Raw genomic sequence first — 18,635 nt, forward strand, 5'->3', positions numbered from 1 at the left:
TAACTAGGAGTCAATAAATGTCGTAACCTCAGACGTGTACTTAATATACATATATACGTTGGAAAATCCGTAGAAAAAAAATGGAATTTTCATAAAACATATATATTCCCATAAATATATATTTTTCATAAAATTTAGGAAATTAGGGATAACTCGAGTGATTATATCATGCACGCTAGTGGACTCTAACTGTTATACCCCGTATATTTATACACTGAAATATTCGCAAGCAAATTGACTCGAGTTAAGGACAGGATTATTTCCGGACATGAAATAGGAACTTTTTAAGTTTCAATTTTAATTAGTACATAAATTATTTATAAATTTTATTTGGTGTAAAAATATTATTGGAGATTAGGAACTAATTAATTATGATTAAATTATTAAGTAGGGATTAGTGATTAATTAATTTAATTAAGGCACTAGTGGGCCCCACCCGAAAAAAATATATATATAAGGGGCTGCCACGTGGCACCAATTGGCCAAGGATTAGTGGCTGCAACGTGCCACCATAAGGGGAGCCATATAAATAAGTTGATTTGAGAATCAACAATCCATTCTATGCTTTCCTTTAATGAAAACTTAGAAAAAAAGAAGAAGTTGTAAACAACTTCCATGGCTGCTCGGCCAGCCATGGATGGAGAAAAATATTTTTTTGGTTGCATGTTGTGATCAAGCTTCAAGTGAATTACAAGTTCAAGGAGGTGATAGCAACATTGGATATTAAATTGGAGAAGAAGAAATTGCGAAATTGGAGCAATTAAGAGTAGAAATTCCTCCGAGAAAATTAAGGTAGGATTTTCTTGTTTTATGGTGTAATTGTGTTAATAGTGTTGTAATGGAGTTATTAAAATTGGATTGGGCGAAATTGGAAGTAAGAAAATGCATAAAATTGATATTATAGGAAATTGTGGGTTGAAATGGATTTAGAGAAGTTGTTGGGTTGTTAGAATTATTATGGGCTGAATTGTAAGAATTTTCTATATATATCTCTATTGTTGGTATTTCTGTGATAACAGGAGAATAATTGGAAATTCGGGTTAGGCGAATATATAGGGGAAATGCTGCTCGATTTTCGTTAAGTCCTTAACTAAAGAAAAACCCTAACGAGAATATATAAGTTAAAGAATAAGTTCTACGAGCGATGGGCTAAGAATTTACGAACTAGAAAGTATAGTTACTGACGATAACATTACTGTTGTATTAAATAGGCTAAAAGAGCGACGAAGCAAACGAGAGTGCGATTAACCTTCAGCAGGTATGTAAAGCTGTCCCTTCTTTCTTTTGGCATGTCTTAGATGTAAGTGATGAATGATATGAACTTTGGGGTAACTCTATTCATAAGTTCCGAATGTGATTCATGATTCTTATTCACTTCTTGATGCTAGAACTATTATGTGATTGGGTTTTCCCCTCGAGTCCTTTGTACGTTGGATAGTAGTTGATGCGTGAAAATTCCTATTCTTAAAGAATTCTGTAATGATTAGTGTCCTTGACTTCTATAATCTATTTCGAACTATATTGACATGTGTCTACGATTCCTAAGACTCTTTTGATATGAACTATAATGACATTCGAGGGATACTTGCTATAATTGTCGCTAGTGATACTCAGGTGTTAATCTCCTCTTCTTATTCTGTTTGAGTCTTGATAATGATTTAAATTGCATATGGTTGCTCACTACTCTGCTCGTGCATGCCACAATATGTCTTTCACCGAGTCCCGGGCCGGGTATGTTATCGTGCATAGTTTCACTGCATTGTTCACCGAGTCCCTCACTAGAGGGCCGGGTACGGTATATATATATATATATGATGATATGATGATATGATGATATGATGACATGTTAGGGCGGCCAGAAGGGCATATGATGACTTTATTCACCGAGTCCCTCACTAGAGGGCCGGGTACGGTATATATGTATATGATATATGATATTGACATACATGATTTATGTTTCAAAGGCAAGTGTTTTGGTATTCTAGACATTGTACTTGTTTCCTGTACTCCTTATTTCAGTTATGATCCTTTTTACCGTATTTCATGCTTTATATACTCAGTACATATTCCGTACTGACCCCCCTTTCCTCGGGGGGCTGCGTTTCATGCCCGCAGGTACAGATAGTCGGTTTGGTGACCCCTCAGCATAGGACTTTTACTCAGCTGTCTTGGAGAGCTCTATTGTTCCGGAGTTTAGGCCTTTGGTACAGATCTTATGATATATATATATATATATATATATATATATATATACGTTTATCCAGGGGTATGGCGGGGCCCTGTCCCGTCATATTTCGCTATCAATACTCTTAGAGGTCTGTAGACATATGTGTGGGTTGTGTATGGGTTCTGTTCAGCTGTGTCTATACGATGTGCTGTGGTATGATGTTCGTCTATAGTGGTAGCCTTGTCGGCTTGCGTATTATTTCATGATATGACCAGTTATGACTCCTCAGGAGACAGTGTATCTGAATATACATATATGATGACGCTATGAACCTTCAGAGTTCTTTTGTAAAGTTCCATATTGTTCGTAGTTTCAGTTTGACTATATCTGATAGGTATGTATACGGGTGTCCAGGTCGGGCACCAGTCACGGCCTACGGGGTTTGGGTCGTGACACTAACATTTGTGCCAAAGATACGGGAACGATGACCTTACATACCTTAGCTTCCAAGCCGTTGCCCGAAAGAATTTTGCATCCGCAATTGGTTCTTCTTTCGCACCTATATGAGGATATGTGATATGGGTTAGTCTCCGTTTTGCTTGACTGTTAACATTTAGGTATTATTTTCCCAATTATCCCGAAGTTACAGAACTTCGAGTAGCATTTCCTCTGTTTTGTGACATCCCAAGTGTTGACAATAGTGCCAACAACAAAAATACAATAATACCAATTATTAACCCATATCTATTTCCGTGGGATTTTACCAATAATTTCCGTTAAGTTTGCCCAAACGTCATAATTCACGAATTTATATTCGAATTTAACAAAAACCCAACACCATCAATCCAAATTCCAATTCAATTTCCATACTAACTTGTCAAAATCACCATTAAAATCCATCAAGAACAATTTTCATAGATTTATTTCACATTTCCACCTATTCGAATTATTACGAGTTAGATCTAGCGAGATTTACTACAGATTTTTCTAAATTACGAGTAGATAGGGAGGATTTTACCTAGGTTTAGCCTTGCATGCGTGATATGACACTCGAGTTGACATTTCTGCCCTTACTTGTGATGATCCAATCCATAGAAATCACAAGAAGTCAAGCAAGACGTACTTCCCAAGCATTAATTTGGTGTTTGAATTAGCTAAATTTGGTTAAGTGTTGGTGGATTGCATTTAGAGAAGTGTGTGGAGGTGTTAGGAGCTTTCTAGAGGGTTGTGGAGTTGAGGAAAATGAATAAAATGAAGTGTAGAGGCCCTTTTATAGGTGCCAAGCTCTAGTTGGGCCGGGTCACCACATAAGTTGGCTTCTCGGATTTTTCGCACAGGTCCACATGCTTCTAGCAGCCAGTGTTAAAATGCCCATAACTCCCTACTCCGATGTCGTATCGACGAACGGTTTATTATGTTGGACACTTGACTCGATAAACTTCAATTTAGATAGTTTATTCACTCTGTAACTCATCATATGCTAGGATATCTAACTCGCTCAAGTTGGACCAAAATTCTTGTCCGAAATTTGCCCAGTTTTGCCGAAAGCTTTGACAACTTACTTTATCCAACCCGCTTGAACCCAAAACCTTTAGCTATTCTCTTATTACTTGTTAGAAGTCTTTCTTAGCCTTATAAGAGTTACATGGCCCCTCCGAACTCACGTTCATTTAGTAACGGTACTAACGATACGAAATTCATTCAAGGTGTAACACCCGTTTGTCATGACTTATATCCCGCATATGCTCACAACGTTAACCCTCTATAAGCTCCTTCTCCAAAAACACTCTATAAGTATGGAAATGCCCTTAGCTCCTAGAAGGACGAGGTGTAATATTCTTCCCCCCTTAATAACATTCGTCCTCGAATGTTCAAAGACTGTGAGGGGAAAACCTCATTATGCTAATGCCTTAGAGTTCCCTCTGGCCATTCGGGCCCCAAAAGCATCTGCATTACTCAACCGAATTGGTATATGAGGTGGTGTTTTCAACAACATATCGCCTCACAATTGCCATATAGCCACTCCTTGAGGAACTTATAAATGACCTGAATTTCACTTTTGCCTTAACTTACCATGTCCATTCTTTCTCGCCCGTTAAAGGTAGTAGTTGGTCATGTGCAATTCTTTTAATCCTGACAGAAGCCCCAACTCATAAGCTTTTCATTGACCTCCTGTAGTGTCATAAGTATTGATGGATCCCAGAATGAGTTTTTTCTTTCTCCTTACCGAACCCCAAATCATTTCTCTTATACAACCCTTCCAGGGTACTTTATTGTCAGCATGAAATTTAGGATTTCACCACATCTCCCTTCTGAATAGGACTCCTAACAATTTTAAACTACCCTTGACCGATGCCGGCTCACCGTTACTTAGGAATTATAACCGCGAAGATTGATATTCTCCCCAAACTTATTTCAGTAAGCTCGAAATGGGTTATTCGCGTGAAGACTACCAAAAGTTGAAATGTTCAGTGCAAGGTATTACATTCCTTCCCCCTTTAGGAGAAATCGTTCTTGAATATAGGGGTTTTAATTAATAGATACCTAGGTATAGCTTCATCTGTGTGTGACTTATTCATATACGACTATCCGTGGAACCTGCTCTTGTATTCGTGGTTACCATGTCTTATCTGTCACGACCCAACCCAAGGGTTGTGACGGATACCCAGAGTTAGCCTACCGAGCACCACCTAACATGATTCTTCCCCTCTTATCTCGGTGGACCTCATATCTAACTCGCTATAATCATAATCTGTACAAATATGAATTTTCAAATAAAACTCGTTTACACAATAATCATCAATTCCGCCCCATATATACATATATACAAGCCCGCAAGGCTATAAAAATGATATAAAAAATGTGCACTGATGTGGTTATGAAACTTATACTATCCACACATATCTACGAGCCTCTATATAGAGTACTGGAATTATAAGGAAGGGACAGGACCCCGCCATGCCCCAAATATATACACAAAAAGAGAATACTAATAGAATGCAACTCTGAAGTAATTGGAGCGCTCCTAAATCTTCGCTGATAAAGCTCCTAGGATCAGATTCGTCTCCCTGTCTACTTGCGGGCATGAACGCAGCGTCCACAAGAAAAGACGTCAGTACGAATAATGTACTGAGTATGTAAGGCATGAATAACAACATAATCAAGACATAAAGAAACATGAGATAAAAAGATAACCTGTATATCTGACGGCCTCTTAAGGGATGCCACTAAATGATGCCTTACATGCGATCTGAATACCACTAAATATGGAGTCATCATAAGAGTGTTAAGAATTAAGGACCTCTAGCATTTTTAGGAGTAAGGTTAACATGGATAGCATATATGGGATCATAACATAGGAATCATGCCTTTTGAGAGAAAGGGTTGACCTTACATACCTTCACGTCTTCTTAACGATTAAACTTTTTCCTCCCAAGTTCGCAAACTCTACATTCAAGAGGATCCGTAGCAACGTTAGTCTTGAAAACATGCTTAAGTTCAAACTAGAGCAACTAAAAGGCTAACGGAATTTGGGAAGCACTTCCCCTATTTCACTATCTTCCACCATTTAATAAAACAAATCCTAAACAACAATAACAACATCCATAATATCATAATCAAGGAATTATATTCAATTTAATCCCAAATTTAACCAAATCTCTTTTGAATTCACCTCATAGTCATCTTCTTCATTATAATATTCATGGCTTCTCCACTTTAATTCTTTTCCTTTCTAAGGGGTCACTAAAACTTTACATCAATCCAACCATATAAATAAGATGAAGAACATACCTTATAATCAAGGAACTTCACCTCACTCAACTCCCTCCAAGATTAGGTTCACCACAACTTTGAAAGGAATCAAGAACAATCACCTTTCTTGGATTACCTTGAGGTTTTGATGTTGATTCTCTCTTTAGATGATATGGAAAGGTGTGGAGTGATGGCTGAACCTTCAAGAACTCTTAGGAAGCCTTTATAAAGGTAGGCAAATGAGTGTAGAAATTTGAAAATGAAGTTGGGGTCATTTGGGATTGGTGGCAAAATCACCTCCCTCCCCCCCCCCCCCCCCTCTCCCGATTCGCTTGGCGAAGAGCATGCGACCTAGCACACTTAGTGTGCGGCTGCACACTCTCTCGACCAATTGGGGGTGGTGTTTTCCAGTGAATACACCCATAATGGGGAGTTGGAATCCAGTGTACGGCTCAGCACACTCAATGTGCGACCACACACTGCCCCAATTTCTCCATTTTCGCGTAATTGCGTTCTTTTCGATTCGTTTGACCTCCAATCCTTGTGGAAACTTCTTGGAACTTATGTAGGACTTAAATAACCATATAAGGGGCTATATATCTCTCCCTAAAGGTTATTCCAAACAATGTGTAACTTACGTGATATGAAAGCCGTCCAAACATGACTCAATCTCAACTTTCTCTAATGAACTTACTTCCATTGCCTCATATGGCTTTGGAACCTTAAGGTATATTCTTAGAATTACCAAATACCTTTCTTAATATAACAAGGGCTTCATGGATACTTTAGGCTTACGTTAGTCCATTCATAATACGAATAACATGAAATTTCTAAGGTGTAACATTATCCTTGAGGTTCATACTCACTTTTGCTTATAGCTCATCTCTTTCTTTCCACTATTAAACCAGTATACAAATGCTACTTTTATCTTTATTTGCACCTATGGTCACAAATGACTCTTCTCCTTAGACGTCTGGAAGTTCCAGGTACCTTATTTTCTCCTTGTTGCATTCTTAGTGTGAGAGGTCGGAACATGTCGTCAATTGTTCGCATCCTCATTGGTTCTTAGTTATTGTGGCTATAATTAGTTTTAAGCTTTTAGAGATGTCTACTTCCCCCCTCCCCCCTCATTCTTTACTTTTATAAAGTTACCATTCCTTCCGCTTCCTATGGGCGATACTTGATCTCTGGGTAAAGTCCTTATCATATTCCTTCCTTTATCCTCTTTCCCTGTATGTCGGTCCTAGTCGCAGTATGCTGGTAGTGACTTAAATTCTATGAAGTGGGTTTCCTTCAAATGTTTTCCCTTTACATCAACCTTTCGGTTTGCCTTTTGAACCTAGACCTATAGTCTCCTGTTACCGTATTTCTTAACCATGTTATATCAGTCTCAGCACTTTCTCGCATTACTGGATTTCTAAAGGCGTTGCCTTTTTCATACATCCTTATTTTGTGCTCCAAATGCCCTGTTCTATTCACGTAATACCTTTCCTTGGACACAAGACCATAGATACTAACCATCATCACATTTCCTTTTAAGTTTGTTATATTATTGCTTCAACAACTCTAATCCTCTCCATTTTTCCTTTGTCTATGTCCTCTTACTTAGCTATTCGACCTTGGTCAAACCACAATCATTTATTTTCTTTCGGGTTGCAGTTGATACCCTCCAGATGGCACATACGTGTTATATCATCTGCGTCCTTAATTTAATTATCCTGCTGGTACCTCCCAAACTGGAATGTTAAATCGTTCTGCCGACAATATCTTATTGACAATGATTAGTTTGCTTTCCATGTTAAGGATATAATACTGCGACCTTTATCTTTCGTAACCTTGACTTATAATTTCAAGTCTGCCCCTTCTTTCCTTGCTCCTTTGCCTAACTACGAGTCTTCTCGCATCGTTATACCTTTTTCCAATACTTGTACTCTTTTCTTGTACCTACCTCTAACAACTTGTTTATCTTAGGGTCGTACTCCTCCATGCTTTACCTTTACCAATCCTTCCTTGCTTATGTCCTTGCAAAACTCTCCTATTAAGGTACAATAGGGTTGTAATTCATGTCCCTTTAATGATCGTGTCAGATCATCTTGCTGGTATGCCATACGTGCCTTCATAGACTCACCTATTGACCCTTTTTGATTAGCGGTTTCCCCTCCTGTTACTTAGATACATACTCCCCTTTGCTTACTAAAGTATCGCATTCCCATGTTAGCTCCTTTTGACAAGCGTTTATTATCCTTGCTTATGTTCTTAACTTCCCTTTCTACCTCATAACTTCCCTCCTTATAGGGATGTGGCTACCTGATGCTTCCGAAAACTCCTCTCTGCCTATTAATGTGGCTACTTCATCTTCTGGTGGTCTCCTCGTGCCTACGAGTGGTTAGGATCCTTCTTCGAGTCATTCTTTCCACGAGAAGGCAAATTTCTTCATTTTTGTTCACCATTCTTACTAGCTGAGCTTGATATATGATACTCCTGTCTTATGTCACGGAATCACTATGTTGCTTAGGCCTTCTACATTCTTCTCATACTCCTGTTGTTCACAAAGTTGGGATATCATCTTTAATAGTATAGGATTCATTGCTGCGTTCAACATAGCTTATCTACCTCTCCTCTTGTCGGTCTTACCGCATGTGCCCCTTGTTTCAATGGCCTTGAAGTTTTTCGTTATGGAGTCACCTTCCTCTCCGTTACTGCTAATCTGTGGCCGAGCGTATCCTTAATAATGCGATGAGTCCTTACGTTAGTATGTACTTCTTTCTTTTCATGATATCCTTTGTACGACTCCCTGTTCCTAACTAAGTGTTTCTAAGTGTATCATTAAGCTTGTGGTTTCTTTACTTTGCTTAGTAGAGCTAATTCACTTAAAATCAACTTCTTCCAATTGTCTATACTTTCACGGCCTCTGCTCCTTGAGCGCACAATTACCTGACTTTTGGTTCCCTGCCATCCTCCTCGTACTTACGATCTTGGCATGCATGTCTATGTATCCTTCTCTTTTTTGCTTTATGTTTCTCTAAGATTTTAAGCATTGTCCTGTCTTACTTAGAGCTTGTCGGCTGGATTCCAATTTGTTAAACTTTTATTGCTTGATGGAAACTATTCTTCCTATCGTGGAGCTCCGACATCCCTCCAGCATGTTGCGAGGTATATGCGTTCCCTCAGATTGTACTTAACCATGCTTGATATCATTTGTACTATGATACGCGCTCATGACACTATTTATTGCACATGATTTACAGGAGTCTTCTCTTCATCATCTATCACTGTCCCTCTTTGTGTCTGACCGTCTGTCTCGTTTCCTCAGAGCGAATCCTTTACACATGATAGTTCCTGTACATTCATATTCTGTTGTGAGCTCTGACTTAGCTTCTTTCTTCTTTTGTATATGAATATTCCCTTGTAGCTTTTCACACTCAACGTGCTTGCTTCATTATCGGTCGCGAGTCTATTCTTCTGTAAAACAAGTGGGACTGCTGTGTTTGTGTAGCCTTCCTTGATAACTTTTGTTCATTTCTGTTATGGTGCGCTTTATCTATACTTCCCTTCAGTTTCCCTTGTTCCATTATACTTATTTGACTTGGTTGCAATTCACTTCATCCGTTAGTACTTTACCTCGTAACCATTCTGCATTGGTCCTATTTCTGCGAAACTTAACCATACGCATGCTCGAAGTGGAACCTTTCTATTTTCCTTAGTTACTCTCCTCCCCTTGGTCGACCATCTTATTCCTCCTGTACAACTCCCATACATACACTAACGGTCCTTGATTAACAAATTTTTGAAACTGAACACTGTCTGATATTTTGTAATACTAACGTCCGTAGCGGTCCCATCATAATGCTAGACCCGAAAAAAAGCCGGATGTACCAAATTCTATAATGCTTTTCTCATATCCTTCTCATCGGCCCTGAGTGTAAAGCTAAAGTTTCCGGTGGGGTCATACTCACAGCTGACTTGGCGTTCTTTCATAGGGTCCTTAGACGGATCCTTTACAATAAAGGTCATAATCTTTGAAGGGGCTGACTCAATCGTATAACTTATGTTCCTCCTCATCTCTTCTATTACTCCCTAACCCGTATTGGAAATTGGAGTTAGTCTAATATCCATTTCTGGAGCTGACCCCACATTCCTAGAAGATAGAATCGGGAACGAACTTTCCTATGTTGTTGGCTCTATCGTACGATCTAGATTATGAAGAAAAGAGGTATTTCCTAAATGCCCTGTAGCCTCCTGTTTAAAAGTATAGCGTGCTTCATACCCTTAAACAAGACTCAACTAGACACGGCTCATAGACATCCCTAGGACTGACCAGCTCTGATACCACTTTTTCATACCTCGACGAGGGGCATGACCGGCACCCGACCCTAATAGTCGAGTACCACCTGATGACATAATATAACCTTAATACAACAATCCTAATCTTAATCATTAGCATGTACGTATAAGAGCACCGGTACACAAAAAGGCCCAACACAAGGATAATATAACCTCTTTGTGAGCGACTGTATACATACGCTGGCGGACAAGGCCGCAACATGAACATCATAAAATATCATATAGCCACCCAAGCTATAACATGTGTATCATAAGTATAATGAAAACATGCATGACTCTGACACCCACTACATTGTCTATGAGCCTCTAAGAGTACGTACATCTGTTGTATACATAACATGTAGACTCAATATATACCCAACTAGCAAGCCCGGCATAGTTGTACTGGCTGACGTCCCGCTGAAGCTGGCAATCCTACCGAGATGGTCCTTCTGCTCTGCCTGTCAGGACCTGCAGTACGAAATGCAATGGCCAAGAAGTAGGATGGTTAGTACGGATAAAAGTACTGAGTATGTAAGATAGGGAAGTAATGACATCAATAAAATGTAAATGTAAACATAGGAGAATAGTGATAACTGGTAACCTGTGACATCTGAAACAATACAATATACCATGCATGATAAAATCATTTTTCATATGCAAGTATATTTACAATATATATATATATATATATATATATATAATGTACCCGGTCCTAGTGGGACACAGTGTGAAGCGTACCCGGCCCTTTCAGGACTCATTGTGCAACGTACCCGGCCTTTTCAAGACTCGGTGTGTATAGCATCATCATCACATCATACCCTTCCGCGTCCGGGGAAAATTCATCATATCATAACGTACCCATCCCTAATGGGACTCGGTGTGAAACGTACTCAGCCTTTTCAGGACTTGGTGTGAATACCCAACTGATCAGTGGTTACACATCTATGTGGTGTACCCAGCTAACTATAGGTTAGCTCGGTGTTAGTAAAATAGTGCATATATATATATATATATATATATATATATATATATATATATATATATATATATATATATAAATGCATGAGGAGTCACAGAAAGGACTTTCGGAGTGACGTCAGGTCATTATACCTCCGAATTAATTATGGGACTCATCTCGAGTCCAATGAATGAATCAAATGACAAGAATTAGCAATAATGTTATGGGAATCTTTCGTGAAATATACGGACGTTATAACTAGAAGTCAATAAATGTTGTAACTCGGACGTGTACTTAATATACATATATTAGTTGGAAAATCCGTAGAAAAAAGATGGAATTTTCATAAAACATACATATTCCAATAAATACATATTTTTCATAAAATTTAGGAAATTAGGGATAACTCGAATGAATATATCATGCACGCTAGTGGGCTCAAAGATTCGTGCCAAAGATACGACAACGAAGACCTTACATACCTTAGCTTCCAAGCTATTGCCCGAAAGAATTTTCCATCCGCAATTGGTCCTTCTTTTGCACCTATACGAGGATATGTGATTTGGGTTAGTCTCCATTTTGATTGCATGTCACAATTAGGTCTTATTTTCCCAATTATACCAAAGTTACGAAAATTCAGGTAGCATTTCCTCTGTTTTTGTGACATCCCAAGTGTCAACAATAGTACTAACAACACCAACACAATAATAACAATTATTAACCCATATCGATTTCCATGGGATTTTACCAATAATATCCGTTACGAGATTAATTCCGCTAACTTTGCCCAAACATCATAATTCACGAATTTATCTTCGAATTTAACAAAAAGCCAACACCATCAATCCAAATTCCAATTCAATTTCCATACCAACTTGTCAAAATCACCATTAAAATCCATAAACAAAAAATTTCATAGATTTATTTCACATTTCCACCAATTCCAATTATTATGAGTTATATCTAGCGTGATTTACTACGGATCTTTCTAAATTACAAGTAGATAGGGAGGATTTTACCTAGGTGCATCCTTGCATGTGTGATATGGCACTTGATTTGACGTTTTCGCCCTTACTTGTGATGACCCAATCCACGAAAATCACAAGACATCAAGCAAGACGTACTTTCCGAGCATTAATTTGGTGTTGGAATTAACTAAATTTGGCTAAGTGTTGGTGGATTGCATTTAGAGAAGTGCGTGAAGGTTTTAGGAGCTTTCTAAAGGATTGTGTAGTTGAGGAAAATGAATAACATGAAGTGTAGAGGCCCTTTTATAGGTGCCAAGCTCGAGTTGAGCCAGGTCACCACATAAGTGGGCTTCTCGAATTTTTCGCACAAGTTCGCATGCTTCTAGCAGTCCGTTTTAAAATGTCCATAACTCCCTACTCTGATTTCGTATCGATTAACGGTTTGTTGTGTGGGAAACTAGAATAGACGAAATTCAATTTGGATATTTTATTCACTCTATAACTCCTTATATGCTATGAGATCTAACTAGCTCAAGTTGGACCAAAAATCATGTCTGAAATTTGCCCAGTTTTTCCTAAAGCTTTGACAACTTACTTTTTGCAACCCCCTTGACCCTGGAACCTTTAGCTATTCTCTTATTACTTGTTAGAAGTCTTTCTTAGCCTTATAAGAGTTCCATGGCCCTTCCGGGCTCACGTTCGTTTAGTAACAGTACTAACGATACAAAATTCTTCCTAGGTGTAACACCCATTTGTCATGACTTATATCCCGTGTATGCTCACGATGTTAACCCTTCATAATCTCTTTCTCCGAGAATACTCCATAAGTGCGGAATGTCCTTAGCTCCTAGGAGGGCTAGGTGTAACACTTACTTGGTGATCTGAAGACATTGAGGATTTAGAAGTTGACTTTAGGTCCTGATCTGAGCACAGAGAGACCTTTCTATTCCATGATATGTAAGTTGTTGTGTCGACATACTAAATACTAATTCCAAGTTTAGTTGCCTATCATGTTTATATGTTAATACCTGTTTATTTTATGCATTTTTCGAATCGTTATCGGCCTATGATACTTACGAGTACGTGTGTTTGTACTCATGCTACTCTTGCTACACACTTTTCGTGTGTAGAGTTGTTCCAGGTTAATGTTTGGGACCAATTAGATATCGTGGATTTCACGGAGATGGTCGGTAGGAGCTACTAGCCGGATCTGCATTTCCAGAGTTCATCTCTTAAACTTTCTGTTCACTTCTTATTCTAAGTAGAAGTTGTATTTCCAACTTGAGTTTGTAAAATTATTTCAAGTTGTATATTTTTAAAGCTCTTGCACGAGTCTAGGCCCGATTTTGGGAAAACGGTTTAAACAATAATAGTGTTTCTTCCATTTGATCTTGTTATTTAAACTGTGTTATGAAGTGGTTTGATTAAGTAAGTAGATGGATTTCTTTTAGAAAGATTCACCCACCAGAAGAGTTAGTATGGGTGTCCATGTGACTCGTGATTTGGGTCTTGGCAAGTTGGTATCAGAGTTTTGGTTACCGGTCTCACGAGTACAAGAGTTGTCTCTAATAGAGTCTCGTAGAATAGTACGCAGACGTTTATACCCATCTACGAAAGGCTATAGGACATTTAGCAACCTTGTATTCTTTCACTCTTATCGTGCCACTTCATTCAAATTGGTATCTGGTTGGATCAAATTAGTATCTAGTCGATTCCAACTGGTATCTGGTTATAGTGTGTTTTCGAAATGTTGCCTATGCTTTGTTTATGTTGGGGAATAGCTTTGACGAATTTTGGGTGTCGTGTGAAGGTTCTAGACTTAGCAAATTTTCTTTTCTGGTTTCAGTCGTCTCGCATACGTGAGGGGTAGAGATGTGTCTGCGGAGCCAAATTCGCGAAGGATGGGCTGCCGATGCGAATATATGATAGTGGCTAAGGGCCGCATCGCGTGACTTTGTCTGCAGATGTGAGACTGCTTCTATGAAGTCCAGTCCGCAGAAGCAGACCCAAAGCGATAAACTCAAGTTCGCATGCACGAAGTAGTCCACGCGTAAGCGTATCCGCGTCTGCAGATATTTGTTCCATAACAGTGAAACCACTGGGCAGAAACCATTGAGGTTCTATCCCAAATCCCAAACCTGTTCCAACATTATTTTCAGTTCAAAACCAATATTCCTGCATATAATTAAAGCCCGGCAAGGGTACAAAGTCTAGCATAATATCAAAATCCCGAGAAGGGCACAAATCCAACATTCAAACATTCCAAAAAAAAAAAATATCCAAATGTCTCAAAAATGTTTGAAATAAAAGCCCAACAAGGGCTAGACCAGTGTGCTGGAAGGGTCTCATTCCTGCTGCCTTAAACTTTAAGCCCCGTCCTCTCCATTTGAGCTGCTATCATCACCATCAGAGCGTCTTTCGAGCACTGTCAGTAAAGAGTACTTCTCGTCATCATCCTTATCCTCGACCGGAAGCCTTCCCTTATGACTCATTAGCTTGAAGAGCCCCCTGATACCCATCCACATCTTTATCATCAGCTTGCTTCTCGACTTGTTCTTCTTATTCTCAGCATCGAAGTCTAGGCGAAGCTCACTGTGGGTCTTAGCCATGGCAGTATAGCCTGTTTTGAGAGAGCTAAATAACGTCTTGAGTCCTTTCTGCGCCTCCAGATATTGCTTCATCTCATCCCTGGTGAAAGATTTAGAAATCCCGGCTACCAGGTCCAAAATATCCTTCAGTTGAGAACTCATGAAATCGAAGGGCCCTTGCGCTTGCAAGGGTGGAGCATCACCCTTATCACCATCATCATCCACAGACACCTCAATCTTCCTCTTCTTACTCTGTACCGCGCTACCCTCCCCAGAGACCTTCAGCGGGTGCAATTCCCTATCTAGGTCAATCCAAACATCTGTAGGACTGATCGGAACCTCTGCATCCCTGCACAAGTCAGGAATCAGAGATGGAATCATTAAACTCAGGACACCCTAGCGCACGTACTCCTTCCACTATCGAATCACATGATAACCAACGTTCACCAGAACGTCACTCAAAATACAAGCAATTATCAGGGCATAAGTGTACATGCAGTAAGTGGTGTTTCATGAAGAGATCACCCTTCAAGAAATAATGTATTGCCACCTTTTTTCCTCAGCAATGAAGTACGTGTTATGAATCCCCATTTTCTTACGGGCCCAAGTAAGTTTCTTCCAATCGCTTTCAAGAACCAATTTCGATACCAACCACTCCCTGTTTCCGTAAACATATTTAGCCTGCATTAACTCCACTGGATGGTTAGGAAATTCATAGTGGGTATTGATCATGTCAGCATTTAGTTTCACCGCCTTATCTAGGATGATGATCTCCGGATCCAGCTCAGTAAGCCTCACACATTTCAGGTTGGCATAAAACTCTCTCACCCAATGTTCGTTTGCCTAGCTCAGAGTGTCGATAAAGTAGTTCCATCCTATGTTATAGAGATGCTGCTAAAATTCTGGAAGATGTTCTTCCACCTTACGCATATTATTTCCCTACTCGGACAAGAGTTTTTTGCCTATCTAATTCTCATAATAGCGAGTCTGGTAGTCACGAGACATGAAATGGATAGTTTCCTAGTCATTTTTAGCACCCTCTACGACGTTTTCTTGTTGTGGAGAGACATCTTCACCTTCGTTTTAAGCCATGTTTCCACCAAATAGGACCTGCATTGATCAGATTCAGTCAGTTCAGCAATTGAAATAGTTCCAACAAATTAAAACTCATCAAATGATCCAAAGGAACCAACAAAAATAACCTAAGCCAAAGCAGTGCAAAGCTACTGGTTTCTAATTTTCTGTGCAGGTCTCGCCTCTGTGGAGTAAGGGCTACATAAACGGGGTCGCTGATGCATAAACTGTCCTCGTAGATGGAACAGTTGGATTTGTACAAGTATTGCATCTTCGTAACTAAGGCGCGGGGGAGAGCTCACGTTCGTGACAAATGCTCCGCATCTACAGATTTATCTAATCCCAGTCCATTCTGCATCTGTGCTAGCTAAGGTGTTGAGGCGGAGTCGCATCTGTGGAACTTGTTCTGCAGAGGAGGACTTTGTTGTCTACCTCAAAAACCCAAAAAATCCCAAAAATTCCCCACAAAGTTGGACCACAAATTACGTTTGACAACTAGAATCTCTATCATTCGAGCATGCATGGTCATTAGACTCCATAGTACACGATTCCAAACAACAACCAGTCCAATTTTTTTTAATCTTATGGAAACCCACCATGAACACCCACCCCATTGTTCTTCAAGTTTTCAACCCAATTTCGAGAAATTCTAGTACATTACACAGTGCTAAACATGATCTCACATTAAACGAAACCTAATTCCAAGGATCTTACAACTACCTACGTGCAAAACCCACATTACAAAAGTGCCAAATTCTACATTCCCATCATATAGACAAGTATAAACTTAGATTTGCAATTCAAATTTGTCCTACAGTATAAGAGAAGTGTTAGACTTACTGTTTAGTAGAGTTTGGGAAAGAATAAGTGACCTATTTTCTTGTGTTTTTGGTGTGTTTGTGCTGGGATTGAGAAGGATATGGGTGTGGGAAGGGGTTTTATGGGGAGTGGGGGGTGTTTGAAGAGGTGTAATGTTCGGTAATAGGAGAGGGATTTTGGGTGAAGTGGGGAGTGGGAATAGCGAGAGTTGGGGAAAAACTCATCTTCTACCATTTTGAACTGCTGACTCTTGCCTGAGTAAGGCAATGCCTGCATCCATTTTCCACATGCGCCAATAAATGTACCGCTTCCGCTAGCCTTGCCTTTACTAATTGAGCCGTTTATGTGTTAGAAATGATTATGTGTGCGTACACACCCTTGGAAACTGCATCTGCCTCTGCGGATGTCTTCCTCCTTAGCCACGACAACTTATGAGGATAGTCATTTGCTCCCGCGGGTGCGCACCTGTGGAGACTTTCTCGTGAAGGAAAAATTTGCATGGATTACTTCCCATAAAGCATTGAACCACCACATTTGAATCAAGCTCACCTCTTCAATTCTTACTTGAATGTTACAAAGCATATCAGACTATCAAATTCCTAGTTGTGTTTTCGACCAATCCAGTAGAATTTTTTGAGACTGTAGAAAGACGAAGTTGTAGACTCGATAAGTACTAACTAGTTGACCGATAAGGCAAGCAACATTACAATGACAAGAGACAGGCAAACAATGATACGCGATGGATTTATGAATAGAGAAAAGTCACTACCTACACATTCCAACACTTCCGGCACCTAAATGACATATCGAAATTCTCGGTAGTATGATCGAAGGCACGGAGCGTTTACTTCAATTTTTAGAGCCAAAGTTTCCCGATCACATTCATTCCAGAGGATTATGATTATAGCACATGTGCTCAATTGGATAACTAGGTTACTCACGATGAGAGCTACTTCATAAATAGGGATTGGTATCTTTGGATTTTAGGCATGAGGTGTATGTTGTTCCTGGATAAACATTCTCCATACTGGAAAAGGATCCCTTGTGAGATTGTGCCTCTGGTTTCTTGCCACTTTTACATATCTCCTTTTTACTACCCTCCGTTCGAGGACAAATGGTTGTTTAATTGGTATCTGATGTAACAACCCGTTTGGTCGTTACGTGCATTCCTCCTCTTTTCTCCGAAATACCCCTCATTTAGATTCTCTCTGATTAGCTATTACGCATTGGATATATGGGTAAGGGTGACCTATAGCCGATTTTTGAAAGAAATTCTCAACTTTTTGAAATCAGGAGTTCCACTTCTGCGATCGGTTGCCGCTAAAGCGAGACCGCGTTGATGAGATCTTGAGCCGCATAGGTGAATAATCCAGAAAATTAATAAACCCGCATCAAAAAATTATATTTTGCATAGGTGGTATCGCGTAGACGAGCACTTTTCCGCGTAAGCGGAAATCGCTGGACAGACCTAGCATTTAATTTCCAATTTTGGGATTGGACCTCATTTCCACCCATACAATTTTCTAAAGCTCATTTTGGGAAAATTTTTAGAGCAACCCTTGGTTGCTTGATGGGGGTAAGAGCTAACCCTATGTTATTACTTCCTTCTAGTTCCTTTATAATCTTTTTAGTTTTCATGTTGGGGTTTAGGTTTTGGGGGGAAATCTTATGATTAGTAAAACTCTAGATGGGTAATGGTGCTCCACTGTTCCTTAACTAAAATCGTGGTTGTTTAGGGTTAATGGCTTATTTTGTTTTGCTTGGGGAAACTATTATGTAACTCCAATCTCTATTCTAAATTAGATTCCTCAAATGGGTTAGTGTCGGGTTTTCTTTTAAAATTTGGGGTTTCGATAATTAAAGGAATTGGAAGCTCATTTGGGGTTTGAAATTTCGATTATTGATAGTTGGAGTTTCTAGTAATTTAGTTTCAAGAAAAAGTTTTGATTTTTCCCTTGTGGGCCCGGCGTCTTTCTCTATAG

This window comes from Lycium barbarum, chromosome 10 (assembly GCF_019175385.1).
Source record: "Lycium barbarum isolate Lr01 chromosome 10, ASM1917538v2, whole genome shotgun sequence".
In the NCBI taxonomy this organism is placed as follows: domain Eukaryota; kingdom Viridiplantae; phylum Streptophyta; class Magnoliopsida; order Solanales; family Solanaceae; genus Lycium; species Lycium barbarum.